At 40.1% G+C, this 16,109-nt stretch overlaps 2 long non-coding RNA genes across 2 annotated transcripts in view; one reads left to right on the top strand and one right to left on the bottom strand.

The window, feature by feature from the left end:
- Positions 1-14: 14 nt before the first annotated feature.
- LOC140630477 (uncharacterized) lies at positions 15-15,047 on the top strand. The gene is made up of 3 exons (XR_012028241.1): positions 15-147; positions 2,080-3,148; positions 11,133-15,047. It is a non-coding gene; the product is annotated as an uncharacterized lncRNA (long non-coding RNA).
- LOC140630478 (uncharacterized) overlaps positions 8,265-16,109 on the bottom strand; it is a 42,985-nt gene continuing 35,140 nt past the window's right edge. The window contains exon 3 of the long non-coding RNA XR_012028242.1: positions 8,265-9,129. This is a non-coding gene — a long non-coding RNA (uncharacterized lncRNA). The remainder of the gene's footprint in view (positions 9,130-16,109) is intronic.

Raw genomic sequence — 16,109 nt, 5'->3', positions numbered from 1 at the left:
TTCCATGCAGAGAGGACCAGAGTCCTCCTGGTTGGCTAGGAGGGACCACTCAGCCCTAAGGACAACATTCAGTCACCCAGCGGTTTGAAGAGATGCTGTTTACTCCTCCCAATCCTCAAATTTCAAAGACAGGGACTGTTGGCAGGGGTATGTGTAGAGAATTAACTTTACCCAAAGAGAAGTCTGGCCTTTGTTCTCAGCCAGTGGGAGGTGATCTCAGGTCCCTGGATTGTCCTGCTTGATAGGACATTGTGTTTATCTGAGAGCTTTGGCCACTGACAGTCTAGCAATGTGATTTGTGATGGGACTGTTCACACAGCATGATTATGATTTGGGCACATGGTATTTGTGTCCCCATTCAGAGGAACTAAAGACTAATGGTGTCAACCTGACCTCTGGGAGGACAAAAGCCTAAAAGTCGTCCACTTAGGCAGCATGTGGCTGATCCCCAACAAAACCCTGAACATAAAGGCTCTGGTGAATTTTCCTGGTCATCACCATACTGTGCATGTTGTTATGCATCTTGGCCATACAAGGCTTGGCTTGCTAGCCAAGATTCCACAGGGAGAGAAAAAGACTGGAACTACTCCTATACATACCTTATATGGCTCTTCCCTTGGTTACGTCTAATTTAAACCCTAACCCTGCAATAAATTGTGTCTGAAAGGGATGCCTGAGTGGCTCAGTCAGTTAAGCATCTAACTCTTGGTTTTGGCTAAGGTCATGATCTCAGAGTTGTAAGAACAAGCCCTGCATCATGCCCCACACTCAGCAAGGAGTCTGCTTAAGATTTTCTCTCTCCCTCTCCCTTTTCCCTTTCCTCCTCTTTAAAATAAAAAAAATGGGGGGATCCCTGAGTGGCTTAGCGGTTCAGTGCCTGCCTTCGGCCCAGGGCATGATCCTGGAGTCCCGGGATTGAGTCCCACATCGGGCTCCCTGCATGGAGCCTGCTTCTCCCTCTGCCTCTCTCTCTCTCTGTTTATCACAAATAAATACTATTTTTAAAAAATTAATAAATCTTTAAAAATATTAAACTGAGTCTGTGAGTATAGCCATTTTCACTGAGTTCCATGAGTCCTTCTAGCAAATTATCGAAATTAAAGGTGGTTTTGGGAACCTCTCAAAACTTGCAATTCATGTCAGAAGTATAAGTAGTCTTCTGGGGACTGTCCACTCAGAATGAAGCTTGGTTAATCTTGGGTAAGATCCGTACACAAGAGTAAAAACTGGATAAGATACAAGGGCATGTACACTGAAAAATCTGTGAGAATGTGAACTTCAGTAGTCTCATCCCTGTGTCATTTCAGGGGTGGGGACTGGATGGAAGGTGGGTGGACCAAATAGGATCAAATCACGGCGACATTTAAAGAGGATAAATAAATAAATAAATAAATAGTCTAGAAGAAGTGATGCATGGACATACACACATTCACATATGCATAAACACATATGCATGCACATAGACACATATTCACACACGCATATACATTTACACAGAGAAACATACCTGTGTACACATACAAACATGCACACATTCATACCAGACCCTTGAAGGAACAGAGAAAGTGAGTTACCCACTTACTCCTATTCTGGGCATACAAAATTGTGTTTTCAGATTCCTCAAATATTTACGAAGGCCCCCTCCAAGCATAGGTGTAGAGATTCACTCAGGGCAGGAGAGTATGAGGACATTAGGAGGGTAGAGGTAACACAGGGCATTACAGGCCTGGCAGGGAGGCTAAGAGGGCCATGTTTAGCTTATGTCACAGCACAATGAACATGAATCCCTGTCAACTGCAGCCCTAGCCACGGATTAATTGGAATTCCAGCCACGGAGGCTTCTCAGCAGCCAGTGAGGAAGGGGCTGTTCTGCCCAGATTAAGTCACTTCTATGGTCAGGGATCCAGAAGAACCCTAAAATACAGCAATAACTTAGAACAGCAGCCAAAATAAAGTGCATTTCTTCCCAAAGATGCCAAGAAGACAAAGGTGTTTGCTTTGCTAATCTTGAGTTTTGCTCAGAAACATTTAACTAAAAAATGAGGGAAACCACAGTAGTAATATAATTTTCTTTTAAAGCTTTCCTCTAGGGGAATGGGTCAATATAAGTCCAGGACTTCTGAGAGACCAGTCCTGTCTGATGAGGGGAGCATGGAAGGAATGAGTGGAGTCTGCACTGACTGCAAGATGATGGTGTCTAATGAAGAGTATGCCCAGGCTCAACACTGCACTCAGCTCCTACAGCCCACAATCTTGTTTCTGCCTGAAGTCCCCAGCATGGCTTTCAGTGCCTCCTCTAGAAACCAAAAGCTTGCTTTCCACCTTCAGCACACTCCACTGCTCTCAGACATGTTTTGTTTCAGCAGCACTAGCTCCTCCTGGAGCTGAGCCTGTTCTATCTATCTCTCCTTCCTGGATATTCAGGCTTTCAGAGTCCATGCCAGCTCTCCCTTACACAGCACCCAGTTGGCCTAGCCCCACATAATGACAGCTCATCTCACCCCCTTCCCTTGGACCTGGAGGATGGATAAAAAACTGAGTAGCTATTGGTTGACACTTACCATATCTTCTGTACCTTGTTTACAACTAGACTACAGATAAGCAGTTAGAACTGCACAATCTTAACTCAGACTTATTTTATGTCCCTAACAAGTTCCCCCAACTCCCAGCTCTGAAAAAAAAAAAAAAACAAAAAAAAAAAAACAGAAAAAGAAAAAATATGCAAAATTAAGTGCAAGGCATTCGGTTAGAAATTGTACACACAATGTTTACTTGTTTACTGCCATCTTCATAACAACCCTATGAGAATAGTATTACTCTCAATATTTCCACTGTATGAATGAGCTATTTGCTCAGGGTGATGCCACTTGGGCTTTTATTACCCAAGGATAGAATCTCTGTTTCTGTCCTCTCTCTCTCTCTCTCTCTCATTCTCTTTTTCTCTCCCTCTCTCTTTCTCTCTCTCTCTCTCTCACGCACACACACACACATACACACACACACCTTTGCAAATGGTGGAAATTCTTTTGAACTAAAATATAAACCTTTGCCAAATCACTGCAAATTTTAGAACTTGCCTTTTGCTCTAACAGGTTCCTTACTTTACTGAACTCTTGTGCCAGTGAATGTCCTGGACTGTCTGAAAAGGGTGAGTAATTAGCAAGTAAAAAAATATTTGATTAACAAGGCTGCTTACACTAAGATTAAAGAGTAAGGGCCTTAGGATGAATTCCAAAGAGGAGGAAATGGCTTGGAGGGGGTTTGAAAGGGATGGGGTGGGTAGGTGTCAGCTCACAGCCCTGAGAAGTAGGCAGTCACTTAGGGAAAAGGAACTGTAAAAGTCATAAAGAAACCTTGAGTTCGAGAGGGGACAGACCAGGGCCAGTCCATTTATATGAAAAATTAAGTTTCATAGTAACCTTGTGTAAAGGACAAATCTATTTCAGTTTTTATTTCCTCCCCATTTGTACTTGATGTAGCCACAAAGCCATAAACCCTCAGTTGGCAACTCACCTTCTCTCTCAATTCATCTGATGTGATTCTGTCTCATTACTTATCTCCCAAAGTGGTGGCTTTTAAGAAATGCTGGTAACTCCCCTTTCCTTCCTGCCCCCTTAAGCCCACCCCACCCCTCTGTTTGTGCCTTGGAACCTGGGAGGTGAGCCCACTGATTGAGGAGAGATCTCTCTGGGGAAATAGGCCTCAGGGAGGAATCCCAGTTTTAGGAACTGTCTCTTTCCTGGCCCTTGTTTCCCACAACTCAGGCTTCCCACCTGGGCCAGCATCTGACGAACCTGTCACAGTGGTCCTACATTTTCTTTGGGCCAGCCTGAGCCAGGAGCAGTAGGACCATGAGCTGCCAGGGTTCTCTGTCTGCAGTTAGTCTGCTCTGGTGGTCAATCAATGTGGCACTGGGCAGAACGGGAGGATTTACACATGGGATGGCTGGACTTATGCATATAATGCCTTGGTTGCCCTTGTGGGCTATAGTGTTCCTGCAAGGACAGCTCTGATCCCACTGTCTCACAATCCTACTCCCCCCAGATGTATCTCATAACATCTGGGGAGATTACTCACCCACCACACTTAGGATCATGACACTTAGCAGGACTGAAATTTCCATTTTACACAAAAGGCACATTAGTTTAGCTGCATGCATGATCCTTAGTTAGAACAAATAGTCTTAGCCACACAAAAAAATAAAATTGATGATTCACTGACAAATAATAGCGTCTGAAAACAACAGATGTACTTAAAATGAAGATATACTTCATTTTTTCTTTCCCAAAACACTTCTGATTGAATAATATAATGATTAAGCTGCTAGTTTCCAAAATGTTTTTAAGAGTTTATGAAGCGATCTTTCCTCTGAGCTGTCCAGGGAGGATCTGGAGTGGTGGTGAAGTTGAGAAAAGTGGAGTCTTTTAGCCTAACGGCCTCTGGTGGTTGGAAGAGGGAGAGCCTGGGAGTTTCCAGGACTGGGGTGCAGGGTGTATGGTGAGATTGGACTGAGGTCCCAGGGTAGGCCCTGAACTAAATATTCATCAAAGCAGTGACCAGGCAGGGGAGCTTGCTGCTTTCTACCACCCTAAGCCAGAACCAGAGGCCACTGTCCTGAGCTGCAGCCATGGGGATTTCGAGTAGACCTCAAGGCGGACTCCAAACTTCATCCCAGGCCTAGAGTAGGGCAAGCAGCCCTAAGAGGCTGAGCCCAGCAAAGATCAAGTGACCAAGGCTTGTACTATGTCAGTGAGGTCTGCTCTGAAGAAAATATGCACTAGATGATCCCAAAAGCCCTGGAAGAGCAAAGAAGCGTGGATGGTGAAGGAAGAAGGTCAGTAGGTGGATGGTGGATGAGGTGGGAGGAACCTGAAACAGAGACTCCCTTGAGGCTTTTAGTTAAATTAGTGCATCTACTCCTTCCTTCCTCCACCCCACTCCCTGCCCCTGTCAAAATGATTTCAGGTCCTGGTCTTCTCCGACAATATGATATCATCCCTGTAAGAAAGTTGGGTATTTGGAGAGGGGGCAGGAGGGACAGTGTGGAATGAGGAATTCTGGGTTCTGCTTCTCCTTGAGGCATGGATATGAGTGTGCTATGAGCCAGTCAGCCACACTCTTCATGGCCTGCCATTTATTTTATCTTCAACACTCAAGAAGCACTGAGGTCCTTCCTACAGCCTCCCCTGACCTTACCCTCCTCTCTGTATGTACTGGGAGGGATGGCTCAACTTCATATTAATGGAGTCAAAGTTGAGTCTTCTTAAAACAAAGTATAGTGTCCAAAACCTAATGGGTCTCCATGTGAAAGAAAGAGTAGGCCAGAGTAGGAATTGGGGGGAAGATGACGACCAAGAAGTGGGAATTTGCTAGATGTCAGGAACAGGAATGGATATTCTACCTGCAATGTCTTAAATACCAGGAGGTCAGGAAACTGGTACTATTTCTAAAATTGTTACTTCCTGGTGTGTAATCTTGGGCAAATCATGTTTCTTCTCTGGGCCTGTTTGCCTCATCTGAAAACTAGAACTCCTCCAGGAATCAATCCCTCCATCCTAAAAGTTAATGTTGGGCTGCCATTTTGGATGAAGCACACTCAGAAATCACCCCACGTTATCTCTGAAGACAACTCTATGTCAGGCTATTAGAGCATGAAGGGACCTTAGAGTCTCCTAGTGCAGTGCTCCCAAAATTTAACCTTACAGAAAATCTTCAGGAATGTTCATGTAAATGCAGATTCCTGGACCGGTGCCTCTCTACTAAATCCTCATCTTCTGGAGTAGGGTAAGCAAGTCTGTATTTGCCAGTAACTCCCCAGATGACTCTATATCCCTGGATCAGCCCCTGTCCATGGACACCTATTTGGGAATCACACTGATTCAGCATACACTCTTTATGACAAAGATGAGAAAGTGGGACCCCAGGCACATCATCTAGCAGCTACAAGCCCAAGTCCTCCTGCCCCACCCTGCTGCCTCAGCAAAACTGCACTATCACTTCTACCCACTAGAGGGCTCCCTCCTCAGCAGAGTCCCAGTCGCTGCCAGTCTCGCTTGTCCTTACAAATCTCCATAGAAGCTCCATTGCACAATAGCATTTGCTTTGAGTGCTTTGATAATTTTGTGCTAATCTAGTCGTGATTCATTAAAGTTGGAAGTTTGGTGCTGGCCTCACTTTGGTGTTTGAGAAGCCCAGGATGGAAACTGGCACATGCTGGTTTCACTGTCCTCATCTTAGGCAAAGAGATCTTTTTCAAAAAACTAATTTAATCATGTCAGCCTTTTACTCAGAATACTTTTATGGCAGTTGATCTAGGATTAGGATTAAAAACAACAACACAGCTGACATAGCGTTGTATGATTGTTTCCCTTTACCTTATGAGGAAAGTGATTCTCTTAAACAGTGCCTTTTTACTTGAGGTTCACTCTGCCTAAAGTTTTGCTTCCCTAGGTCTTCACCTGGCTGGCTCCTTTGCCTCACTCATGTCTGTGCTCAGTGTCACATCCTCAGAGGTTTCCTCTTGATTATAGCCCCAGACACAAGTTTTTTATGCCACCACAATGTTTTAGTTTGTTTTTATTTTATTATATATATATATATATATATATATATATATATATATATATATATATATCTTTTTACTGAATTTCGATTTGCCAACATATAACACCCAGTGCTCATCCTGTCAAGTGCCTCCCTCAGTGCCCGTCACCAGTCTTCTCATCCCCTCACTTTTCTTCCCTTCCATACCCCTTGTTCATTTCCCAGATATAGGAGTCTCTCATGTTTTGTCACCCTCTCTAATTTTCCCACTCATTTTCCCTCCTTTCCCCTATTATCCCTTTCACTATTTCTTATATTCCCTGTATGAGTGAAACCATATAATGATTCTCCTTCTCCGATTGACTTACTTCACTCAGCCTAATATCCTCCAGTTCCATCCACATTGAAGCAAATGGTGGCTATTCATCCTTTCTGATGGCTGAGTAATATTCCAGTGTATATATAGACCATATCTTCTTTAACCATTCATCTGTTGATGGACATTGAGGCTTCTTCCACAGTTTGGCTGTTGTGGAGATTGCTGCTATAAACATTACAATTACCACTCCTTGAAATTCTCTCTCTCTCTCCTTCTGTCACTGCCCCCCCCACACACACACACACACATTGTTGTTTGATGGTATTGCTTTCCTCCAGTTAGTGAATTCCATGAGGGAAAGATCTTTGCTGTCATAGTCAAACCTGTGTCCCCAGAACCCAGGACTCTGTACATGGCAGGTACCCAGTAAAGAAAAAGCACCTGGGTGATTCAGTCAGTTGTCTCCTTTCAGCTTAGCTCATGATCTTGTGGTCCTGGGATCCAGTCCCACATCTGGCTCCCTGCACAACGGGGAGTCTGCTTTTCCCTCTGCCCCTCCCCTCCTCATGCTCTCTCTCTCTCTCTCTCTCTTAAATAAATAAATAAATAAATAAATAAATAAATAAATAAATAAATAAAATTTTGAAAAAGAAAAGAAGAAACCAAGGATGTAGTAGTGTAGGCCAGGAGCACAGATTAATTCAACCTGTCACTGAGGCTTTTGAAGTTCAGTGGGAAAGATAGTCCCATAAACAATACATTGTCCAGCCCTGCAATAAGTGATTTGAAAGAGGGATAAAAATTACTCTTTAGGAACATGGATGGGACATCTGCAGGGATGTTAGGGAAAGCTTCATGCAAGAGGAACAGTTGAGCTCATCTTCAAGATGAGTTGGAATTCACTTGGTGGAGAATGAAGGAAGGCATTTCAGGCAGGGGGAAGAAAAAGTGAGAGGTGACTTTGATTTGAAGATAAATGAAGAGTAAGTGTAAAATAAGGAAGAGAGTGATAAAAGTGAAAGAAGCAATGTTGGGTGGAAAACCTAGGGATGAAGGAATAGAAATAGCCTAGGTTTTGAAAGCTCTGCATGCTCTCAGAATTTTCAAAGTGATTCTCAAGGCACTGGGGAGCCAAGAAAAAGCTCAATACATAGATCAAATTGCTTTTGTAATTTGTTTTATTGTTTTGTTTTCTTCAATCAGAGAAATAATTTTATTTTATGAAGATTATAATGGTAGTTGTGGTGAAAGAAGGAGTTGAGGGAGGTGAAACCAAAGTCAGGAGACATCTAAGAGGGTGTTATAATAACTCTGGCAAGAAATGACGAATGGTCCAAATTGGAAAAGATCGTGTTCAATAAAGGGAGACAGAACACGAGAGACTCCTAACTCTGGGAAACAAACTAGGGGTGGTAGAAAGGGAGGTGGGTGGGGGGTGGGGGTGACTGGGTGATAGGCACTGAGGGGGGCACTTGATGGGATGAGCACTGGGTGTTATTCTATATGTTGGCAAATTGAACACCAATAAAAAATAAATTTATAAAAAATGATTGTGTTCAATAAAGTGAATTGGACAAAATTAATCATTTACCATAAAATTTGACAGAACATGATATATTAGAGTTCACCAGAGAAAAGAAATAATAAGACAGACAGATGCTTAGATACTTAAAGATAGGTAGATAGATATAAAGAGAATATTGATAAGCAATTGGCTCATGCATTTGTGTAGGCTGAGAAGTCTCATGATCTGCCATGTGTCATCTGGAGACCTAGGATTGCTGGTGATGTAATTCCAGTGTGAACACTATGGCCTGAGGATCAGGAGGGCCAATCGTTTCAGTTTCAGTCCTAACACATGAGAAGACTGATGTTCCAGCTCATCCAATTAGGCAGAGACTGAATTCTCTCTTCTTATACCTTTTATTTCATTCAGGACTTCAATGAAATAGAGGATACCTAGCCACATTGTGGAAGGAAATCTGCCTTACTCAGTCTACTGATTCTAATGCTAATCTCATCTAGAAACACTTTCACAAACTCACATAAAAATAATGTTTAACTAAATATCTGGACACCCCATGACCCAGTCAAGTTGACACATAACATTAACCATAGTTGGTGACTTGTTTCACCCATTTGTTAATTCTTAAATCTAAACTTAATCTCTACCAAACTCCTAAAGTCCACATTTGTGTGGTTGAAGTTGAATCTACTGCAGGGCAAATTCTTGTCCTTTGGTTTACTTCTCACTAGAGCTGGACAACCTGTTAAAGACAAACAAAACAAAACAAAACTCATGACATTAAAATTTGTATACATTTAAAGAAGATAAGTTACCTCAGAATTATTATTTCTAAACCTAGGTTTAAAATTTTCAGAGCCAAGAATTTTTTTTATAATATGTGAAACTGCTTCTTGACAGAAAAAGGTATGTTTTTAAAGTCTTGAAGTACAAGAAGAAGGAAGTGACTGAATACAGAGATAGTCTTTATGTTTGTAATGCCAAAAATGACAACCTCTGCTTCAACTATATTTCTTGCCCCCTGTTTATAGAACCACAAAATGCATTGGCTTCTTTGCCTTCTCATACTATTTTATCTAAATAAGGGCATGTTGAAAGAAATAGAGAAGAGAGGATATAATAATATATACTGATGTTCAGTATGTATAAAACACAACCCTATAAAAATCATTCTGATTTTTGGAGTGAGGAAACCAAGGCTCAGAGCAATTATGTCATTGTACCAGCTAGTACATGGGTCATGTACATGAATTAGGCTGGGTGTATAGAATTGTATAGGCCAAATTTGGAATTTAAAAGAACTATTTATGGAATTAGTTGTTTTTTTGTTATCTTTTTATTTTGAAATAATTTCAAATTACTGAAAATTTGCAAGAATTATAGAAGGCAACTTGTGCCTATAAAGATTCCCCAATGTTAGAATCTCATTACATTTCCCTTTTCTCTCTCTATAGACAGCTATGTTTATTTTTAACTACATTTTATTGTAATAACTCATTCTTGTGGAAATACCAGAGAAAGGGAAAATGAAAAAATTGACAAACTACTGTTAGCAATTTCTCATATGCCCTTTCAGAAATAGTCTATATATACAAATATATGCCCCTTGTTTAAAAATAAAACATGTTATAGACATTGATTTGCATCTTTCTTTTTATACTTGGAAAAATAGCTTAGAGATAACTTCCCATGTAAATACATACTTCTTTATTTTTAACATCTGTATCCAATTAGATAATTGAACTTTAATTTAGCCAGCCTCAATATTTATGTATAAATACCTAGAAGGAAAATATGCCCTCCCACCAATTTTTAAAACAAAAATGAAGATACTCAAATTTTCCATTTATAAACCATTATCTAGAGGATGAAACCTCAAATGAATAACTCTAAAGATGGCTAATCTATAAGGAAAGGCTAATATTAGACTGACCCTGCCTTGTGGGTAATTCCATCTATAGTTTTTCTTCTTTCTCTTTACTCTAGTGAGTTCAACCAAATGGGATTACCACAGATTATTCATTTATTATTTCTAAAATAATTAAATCTATGTATTTTACTTGTAAATATTCCTTATCCTTTCAAATAGGAAAGTAAAATGCTGTCACATGTAACAATAAATGGAATGAATTTACAATTAAAAACAAAAGGAGTTTGAAAATTGTTCAGATTTCCAAATTTTCTTGTCTACTTTAAGTATGATCTCATTATTATAATTTTACGTGGCTAAAATAACTTGAGTCTTTTGTGAACCATCATGAAACATTGAGTTATTTCTTTTAAACTTTGTGTTTAACTTGTTCTTTTAAAATATTTTAAGATATTTTCTTAAATCAAAAATTAAGGTCATTGATTTTAGTCCTTTCTTTTTTTTCTAATGTAGTTCTTTAGTGCTATCAATTTCTCTGTAAATACTGTTTTAGCTCAATCTCACAAGTTTGATGATTTTCATTTTTCTTTAGCTCAAAATAGTTTCTAATTTCACTTATTTCTTTTTTGAAGTGTGTTCTTTCTTTCCTTGATTTGTGTTTATTTTTATAAGTCTCAAGGTAATATTGGTCAGTGTTCTTTCCTGTGCTATTTTTTTGGGAGTTTGTGTTAGATTGATATGAATCTTTGATACAATTGAAGGGGAGCCAGAAAATGCCACCTCAAAACATGCCTCTTTTTCTTTTTCTTTTTCTTTTTCTTTTTCTTTTTCTTTTTCTTTTCTTCTCTTTACTTCGTTCTTTCTTTCTTTCATAGGCTCCACACCCAACATGAGGATCAAACTCAGGAAACCAACATTAAGAGTCACATGCTCCACTGGCACCATGTCTCTCTGATATAAGGATTATCCTGAACTGATTATTTTCAAGAAAGAGCAGAAACAGAAGAAGCTACTGAGTAGAAAACTGAGTAGAAGTTACTTTTTTGTAAAAGATATTTATATTTATGAGGTAAACCACCATTTGTAAGGGTTTCTTCCTCTCTGTAACAGGAAGAAATGGATAACTAAATCTTTAGAAATCCTTATCAACAAGATTCAAGAGACTTCATGACTGCAAAATTTAGATCTAAAAAGGCCAAAATTAAAAATCAATTAAATGAGATGCAATCCAAACTGGAGGTCCTAATGACAAGAGTTAATGAGGTGGAAGATAGAGTGAGTGACATAGAAGACAAGTTGATGGCAAGGAAGAAAGATGAGGAAAAAAGAAAAGAACAAAAGACCGTGAGAAAGGTTAAGGGAAATAAATGATAGACTCAGAAGGAAGAATCTACGGATATTGGGATTCCAGAGAGCCCTGAGAGGGACAGAGGGCCATAAAAAATATTTGAACTAATCATAGCTCTGTAGAACTGTAGAACTTCCCTAATTTGAGGAGGGAAACAGGCATTCAGATCTAGAAGATAGGGAGGGTCCCCCCACCCAATCAATAAAAACCATTCCACACCTTGACATTTAATAGTGAAACTTGCAAATTCCAAAGATAAACAGAAAACTCTTAAAGCAGCGAGAGACAAGATTCTTAAGTTATAGGGAGAAATATTAGATTAACAGAAGACATCTCTACAGAGACGTGGCAGGCCAGAAGAGCTGGCAGGATATATTCAGGGTCCTAAATGAGAAGAACATGCAGCTAAGAATACTTTATCCAGCAAGGCTGTCATTCAGAATAGAAGGAGAGATAAAGAACTTTCAAGATAGGCAGAAAATGAAAGAATATGTAACCACCAAACCAGCTCTGCAAGAAATTTTAAGAGGGACCCTGTAAAAGAAAGAGGAAGCCCAAAGAAATAATCCACAAAAACAGGGATTGAATAGGTATTACGATGACACTAAATTGGTGTATTTCAAAACTTACTCTGAATGTGAATGGGTTAAATGATCCCATCAAAAGACGCAGGGTTTTGGACTGGACAAAAAACCAAGACCCATCTATATACTGTCTACAAGAGACTCATTTTAGAGCTAAGGACGCTTCCAGCCTGAAAATGAAAGGGTGGAGAACCATTTACCATTCAAATAGTCCTCAACAGAAAGCTGGGGTAGCAATCCTCATATCAGATAAATTAAAGTTTATCCCAAAGACTGTAGTAAGAGAAGAAGAGGAACACTATATCATACTTAAAGGGTGTTTCCAATAAGAAGACCTAACAATCATGAATATTTATGGACCTAATGTGGGAGGTGCCAAGTATATCAATCAATTAATAACAAAAGTAAAATCATACTTAGATAATAATACATTAATAGTAGGACACTTCTACACGGCACTTTCTCTTTTTTTTAAGATTATTTATTTATTCATGAGAGACACAGAAAAAGAGAGGCAGAGACACAGGCAGAGGGAGAAGCAGGCTCCATGCAAGGAGCCCGACGTGGATCTCCATTCCAGGTCTCCAGGATCAGGCCCTGGGCTGAAGGCGGTGCTAAACCACTGAGCCACCCGGGCTGCTCTACACAGCACTTTCTACAAATGACAAAACTTCTAAGCACAACATCTCCAAAGAAATAAGGGTTTTAAAGGATACACTGGACCAGATGGATTTAACAGATATTTACAGAACTTTCCATCCAAACGCAACTGAATACACATTCTTCTCAAGTACATATGGAACTTTCTCCAGAATAGACCACATACTGGTTCACAAAGCAGGCCTCAACCAATGCCAAAAGATTGGTATTGTCCCCTGCATAGTTTCAGACCATAATGCTTTGAAACTAGCACTCAATCATAAGAAGGTATTGGGAAGAAACTCAAACACGTGGAGGTTAAAGAGCATCCTACTAAAAGATGAATGGGTCAACCAGGAAATTAGAAAAGAATTAAAACGATTCATGGAAACTAATGAAAATGAAGCTACAACTGTTCAAAGTCTTTGGGATACAGCAAAAGCAGTGCTAAGAGGGAAATACATTGCAATACAAGACTCCCTCAAAAAATTGGGAAAAAACCCTCAAATATACAAGCTAACCTTGCACCTAAAGGAGCTGGAGAAAGTCCAGCAAATAAAACCTACACCAAGCAGAAGAAGAGAGATAATAAAGATTCGAGCAGAACTCAGTGAAATAGTGACCAGAAGAACTGTACAACAGATAAACAAAACCAGGAGTTAGTTCTTTGAAAGAATTAATAAGATAGATAAACCATTAGCCCACCTTATTAAAAAGAAAACAGAAAAGACTAAAATTAATAAAATCATGAATGAAAGAGGAGAGATCACAACCAATACCAAGGAAATACAAACGATTTTAAAAATGTATTATGAGCAGCATAATGGATGCATTTCTAGAAAACCACAAACTACCAAAACTGGAACCAGAAGAAATAGGAAACCTGAACAGACCAATAACCAGGGAAGAAATTGAAGCAGTCATCAAAAACCTCCCAAGACACAAAAGTCCATGGCCAGGTGGGTTCCCAGGGGAATTCTATCAAAAGTTTAAAGAAGAAGTAATACCTATTCTACTACAGCTGTCTGAAGGATAGAAAGAGATGGAATACTTCCAAACTTGTTTTATGGGGCCAGCACCACCTTAATTCCAAAACCAGACAAAGACCCCACCAAAAAGAATTATAGACCAATATTCCTGATGAACACAGATGCAAAAATTCTCAACAAGATACTAGCCAATAGGATCCAACAGGACATTACGAAGATTATTCATCATGACCAAGTGAGATTTATCCCGGGGATGCAAGGCTGGTTCAACACTCATAAAACAATCAAAGTGATAGATCATATCAACAAGAGAAAAAACAAGAACCATAGGATCCTCTCAATAGATGGAGAGAAAACATTTGACAAAATACAGCATCCATTCCTGATCAAAACTCTTCAGAGTGTAGGGATAGGGGAACTTTCCTCAATATCTTAAAAGCCACCCATGAAAAGCCCACAGCAAATATCATTCTCAATGGGGAAACACTGAGAGCCTCTCCCCTAAGATCAGTAACAGGACAGGGATGTCCACCTCACCACTGCTATTCAACATAATACTAGGTTGTTGTCTAGCCTCAGTAATCAGACAACAAAAAGAAATAAAAGGCATTCAAATTGGCAAAGAAGAAGTCAAACTCTTCCTCTTTGCAGATGACATGATACTGTACGTAGAAAACCTAAAGACTCCACCCCGATTGCTAGAACTCATACAGCAATTCGACAATGTGGCAGGATACAAAATCAATGCCCAGAAGTCAGTGGCATTTCTATACACTAACAATGAGACTGAAGAAAGAGAAATTAAGGAGTCAATCCCATTTACAATTGCACCCAAAAGCATAAGATACCTAGGAATAAACCTAACCAAAGAGGTAAAGGATCTATACCCTAAAAACTACAGAACACTTCTGAAAGAAATTGAGGAAGACACAAAGAGATGGAAAAGTATTCCATGCTCATGGATTGGAAGAATTAATATTGTGAAAATGTCAATGTTACCCAGGGCAATTTACACATTCAGTGCAATCCCTATCAAAATACCATGGACTTTCTTCACAGAGTTGGAACAAATTATCTTAAGATTTGTATGGAATTAGTAAAGACCTCGAATAGCCAGCGGAATGTTAAAAAGAAAACCAGAGTCAGGGGCATCACAATCCTGGATTTCTTTTTTTTTTTTAACTTTTATTTATTTATGATAGTCACAGAGAGAGAGAGAGAGAGAGAGAGAGAGAGAGAGAGGCAGAGACACGGGCAAAGGGAGAAGCAGGCTCCATGCACTGGGACCCTGATGTGGGATTCGATCCCGGGTCTCCAGGATCGCGCCCTGGGCCAAAGGCAGGCGCCAAACCGCTGCGCCACCCAGGGATCCCCAATCCTGGATTTCAAGTTGTACTACAAAGCTGTGATCATCAAGACAGTGTGGTACTGGAACAAAAACAGACACATAGATCAATGGAACAGAACAGAGAACCCAGAAATGGGCTCTACTGTATGGTCAACTAATATTCCACAAAGCAGGAAAGACTATCCACTGGAAAAAGGACAGTCTCTTCAATAAATGGTGCTGGGAAAATTGGACAGACACGTGCAGAGGAATGAAACTTGACCATTCTCTCACACCAGACACAAAGAGAAACTCAAAATGGATGAAAGATCCAGATGTGAGACAAGATTCCATCAAAATCCTAGAGGAGAACACAGGCAACACCCTTTTTGAACTTGGCCACAGCAACTTCTTGCAAGATACATCTATGAAGGCAAGGGAAACAAAAGCAAAAATTAACTATTGGAACTTCATCAAGATAAGAAGCTTCTGCACAGCAAAAGAAACAGTCAGCAAAACTAAAAGACAACCTACAGAATGGGAGAGGATATTTGCAAATGACATATCAGATAAAGGACTAGTATCCAAGATCTATAAAGAACTTATTAAACTCAACAGCAATGAAATGAACAATCCAATCAGAAATGGGCAAAAGAGGGATGCCTGGGTGGCTCAGCAGTTGAATGTCTGCCTTTGGCTCAGGGCGTGATCCTGGAGTCCCCGGATCGAGTCCCACATTGGGCTTCCTGCAGGGAGCCTGCTTCTTGCTCTGCCTATGTCTCTGCCTCTCTCTCATGAATAAATAAATAAAATCTTAAAAAAAAAAGAAATGGAGAGAAAATGAGTGGGAAATATCAGAGAGGGTGACAGAAAATGAGACTCCTAACTCTGGGAAACAAACAAGAGGTGGTGGAAAGGGAGGTGGGCGGGGGTTGGGTTGACTGAGTGACGGGCACTGAGGGGGG

The sequence above is a fragment of the Canis lupus genome, chromosome 3, assembly GCF_048164855.1.
Source record: "Canis lupus baileyi chromosome 3, mCanLup2.hap1, whole genome shotgun sequence".
Classification (NCBI taxonomy): domain Eukaryota; kingdom Metazoa; phylum Chordata; class Mammalia; order Carnivora; family Canidae; genus Canis; species Canis lupus.
The sequence above is the reverse complement of the archived record's forward strand: the minus strand, read 5'-3'. Positions and strand labels throughout refer to the sequence as shown.